We start from the raw sequence: 4,459 nt of genomic DNA on the forward strand, positions 1-4,459 counted from the left end.
TGTTCAAAAATCAATCTGGTGAAGTATTTGCTCGATATGTTGGAACTAACTACAGGAATGGCCCTCCTCTGAGGAAAATCTGGGTTCCCAAAAGTTGTCTTGAAAATCTTCAAGTGAATGTCCCCATGACATCACCTCTGAAGAATCTGAACCCCAGATCAAATTGCTCGGGAGGACCAAAGTCTTCAAGAGGATCAAAATCCTCAACAGGTCAAAACTATGCTCGTACCCGTGCTTATGCGTCTAACATGCAGGGAAACTACAAGGAATATGATTATGAGCGCTACTCCTCAAATCATTATGTTCATAAATCCTCAAACCAGTTCTCTACATACTCATATGAGTACTTTAATCCCCCTACTGTTAAGAGAAGTGCATTAGCTTCAATGCCACCTTTCTCATATGGTGCTCGCAGGATGATGAACGCTTTGCCACCCCTTCAGATGTGGGTGGTGAAGAAATCAAACTAATCACTTCTGCAGGTCAGGTCTCCAGATGAAAATCATCATTTGAAGAATTTGCTGGAGATATGAGGAAATGCTTGATAGGACGCAAGCTAATGATTGATGAAATAGAAATATTTCACACGTCCTTACATTTCTGTTATGATGAAATCACTGAATTGATGAAATTAGTATCATATTCTTCAAATCTGAAGCATATGAGATGGTAAGCTGTACTAATTCATCTGCAGGATGACAAACCCAAAAATACTGAGTGGGTTCTCGATAGTGGCTGCACACATCACATGACTGGTGATAAAAGCCTACTGATGAATATGCCACTAACTCCATCACCTCTGAAGCAAATCACATATGCTGATAAAGGTAAAAGCAAGGTATTGGGACTTGGCAAAGTAGCTATTTCCAAGGATAGGCATATGGACAAAGTGATGCTTGTTGAATCCCTTGGTTTTAACCTCATGTCAGTCTCGATGCTTTGTGATCTTGATATGATTGTTATCTTTGGTAGATATAGATGTGTAGTCATCATGGAATCTGACAGATCCAAAGTCTTCGAAGGTGTAAGAAGAGGGGATTTGTACATTGTTGACTTCTCTACAGGTCCTCAACCAGCCACTTGCTTACTAGCAAAAACCTCAGAAGGATGGCTGTGGCACCAAAGACTAGGTCATGCAGGCATGAGGAATTTGCACACACTTGCAAAGAAGAAGCATGTCATTGGCATCGAATCAGTCAAATTCCTCAAGGACCATCTCTGCGGTGCCTGTGAATCTGGGAAAATGACCAGATCCAAGCATCCTTCTAAAACCATCATGACTAGTACACGTCCATTCGAATTGCTTCATATGGATTTATTTGGACCTACTCACTATGCCAGACTAACCAATGCAGCATATCTATATGGCTTTGTCATAGTTGATGATTATTCCAGATACACTTGGGTACATATTATAGTGTATAAAACTAAAGTGCAGGAAATCTTCAAACGATTTTCTTCAAGGGCCTCGACGAACTTCGGCATCAAGATCAAACATATCAGGAGTGATAATGGAACCAAGTTCAAAAACACTGGTCTTGATGATTATCTTGATGAACTTGGTATTACTCACGAATTGTCTGCTCCTTATACTCCTCAGCAGAATGGTGTCGTCAAAAGAAAGAACAGGACTCTGGTTGAAATGGCAAGAACTATGCTTGAAGAATATCAGACTCCTCGTCGCTTCTGGCCCGAAGCAATCAGCACTGCATGTCATATCATCAACAGGGTATATCTTCACAAATTCCTCAAGAAAACCTCATATGAACTCCTCACGCACAAGAAACCCAATGTAAGTTATTTCAAAGTCTTCGGTGCAAAATGCTGGATTAGAGATCCTCATCATAGCTCAAAATTTGCACCTAAGGCACATGAAGGTTTTATGCTCGGTTATGGAAAGGACTCGCACACCTACAGAGTCTTCAACAACTACCACAACAAAGTTGTTGAGACTGTAGATGTGCGGTTCGATGAAACTAATGGCTCGCAAAGAGAGCAATTGCCTTCTGATCCAGATAAGCTGTCTCATGAGGAAGCAATAAAGCTTAAGCCTACTTAAGACATTGTCCCCACTGAGGAAATTGGTGAAGAAACGATCCCCATCGCTGATGAAAACCAAGAAGATGCTCCTGAGGAAATTGCAACAGCATCACTTCCTCAGCCCAGACAAAATCCTCAACCAGCTCATCCGAGGATTGCAAATGAAGTAGAACTTGACAAAATCCTCAACGACATCAACGCGCCAGGTCCTCTCACTCGCTCAAAAGCTTCACACTTAGTTAACTTTTGTGGGCATTTTTCCTTTGTATCCACCACAGAACCCTCAAAAGTAGCTGAGGCTTTTCTGGAACCGGAGTGGATCCAAGCCATGCAAGACGAACTTCTTCAATTCAAGCTGAATGACGTATGGGAGCTCGTCAAACGACCAGATCCTCGCAAGCATAACATCATCGGCACCAAGTGGATTTTCCGAAACAAGCAAGATGAGGACGGTCAAGTGGTGAGGAACAAGGCATGACTTGTAGCCCAAGGCTACACCCAGGTTGAAGGAATAGATTTTGATGAAACTTTTGCACCTGTTGCTAGACTTGAAGCTATTCGAATTCTACTTGCTTATGCTAATCATCATAACAGCACCTTATATCAAATGGATGTGAAAAGTGCATTCCTCAATGGTAAGCTTGAGGAAGAAGTATATGTTGCTCAGCCCCCAGGTTTTGAGGATCCGAAGAATCCAGACAAAGTCTTCAGACTCAAAAAGGCTCTGTATGGCCTCAAGCAAGCCCCTCGGGCATGGTATGATACATTGAAGGAATTCCTCATGAAGAAAGGCTTCAAACCTGGTTCACTCGATCCAACTCTTTTCACAAAATCTTATGATAATGAGTTGTTTGTATGTCAAATATATGTTGATGACATCATATTTGGTTGTACTGACAAAAGATACAGTGATGAATTTGCCTATATGATGAGTGAAGAATATCAGATGTCCATGATGGGGGAGCTGAAATTCTTCTTAGGTCTTCAAATTCGTCAACAACGCAATGGAATCTTCATATCACAGGAGAAATACCTCAAGGATGTTCTGAGGAAATTCGACATGCACGAATGCAAAGGTGCCAAGACTCCAATGCCTACCAACGGTCACCTCGGTACAGATGAAAATGGTAAAGATTTCGATCAGCAGGTATACCGTTCTATGATTGGATCTTTATTGTATCTATGTGCATCTAGGCCAGATATAATGCTTAGTGTTTGCATGTGTGCACGTTTTCAAGAAAAACCGAAGGAATCACACCATAAGGCTATGAAACATATTCTTCGATACTTAGCTCACACATCAACACTAGGATTATGGTATCCCAAGGGCTCCAATCTTCATCTGGTAGGGTATTCTGATCCAGACTATGCTGGTGACCGTGTGGATCGCAAGTCAACTTCTAGCATATGCCATTTCCTCGGAAGGTCACTAGTTTGCTGGTCCTCAAAGAAGTAGAACTGCGTATCACTCTCCACTGCCGAAGTTGAGTACATTGCTGCTGGTTCTTGCTGTGCTCAATTACTATGGATGAAGCAAACCCTCAAGGACTACGGCATCAACTTGAAGAATGTGCCTCTATACTGTGACAATGAGAGTGCTATCAAGATTGCCTACAACCCAGTGCAGCACTCGAAGACCAAGCACATCCAGATTTGTCATCATTTTCTTCGGGACCATGTCCTCAAGGGCAATATCCTCATCGACCATGTGAAGACTGATGATCAACTGGCTGATATCTTCACTAAGCCCTTGGATGAGAAAAGGTTTTGCAAGTTGCGGTGTGAGCTAAATATCTTAGAGTCTTCAAATGTTTTGTAAAAACATGCACACATCCTAACACTTATGCAAAGTTGATGACTTAGATGTGCAACACATGATGAAACGATTTTTTTCAACCAATGAAGAAAGTCACTCTGAATGTGAAGAAATTAACGAACAAATTGATTCTCAGGGCCCTACGACAATTGTACGCGGCATCTGTAATCAACATTCTTATATGGTGGGTAACGCCACCGCCCAATGTGAAATTCCTCAAGTTGATTTTCTTCAAATGATCAATTTCCTCACAATGCATTTTTCTTCAAAACAGATGTTCTTCATTGTGATGATCTATTACAAAATCTTCAAAAACACTTGATGACTTTCATTTGCCTAGGTAGACTGTGATTTCTTGTCCTAAACAGCATTCACTTATTGCTATTTCTTCAAGTTGATGTTTCTGCTAAGTGAATGTGATCGGACCTTACTTTCCCTCTATGCTATACTTATCCAGTCTATTCAATTCTTCATATGCGTTCTACTTGAAACTTTGTTCAAAATCCTCACTGCATCCTTGTCAGCTGATGATTTTGTAACGAAAATCCTCAAATCTTCAAAAATTGTTTTCTTTAAAAAGAACAGTAACTGAACCCCACTTCC

The sequence above is a fragment of the Hordeum vulgare genome, chromosome 3H (genome assembly GCF_904849725.1).
Source record: "Hordeum vulgare subsp. vulgare chromosome 3H, MorexV3_pseudomolecules_assembly, whole genome shotgun sequence".
NCBI lineage: Eukaryota > Viridiplantae > Streptophyta > Magnoliopsida > Poales > Poaceae > Hordeum > Hordeum vulgare.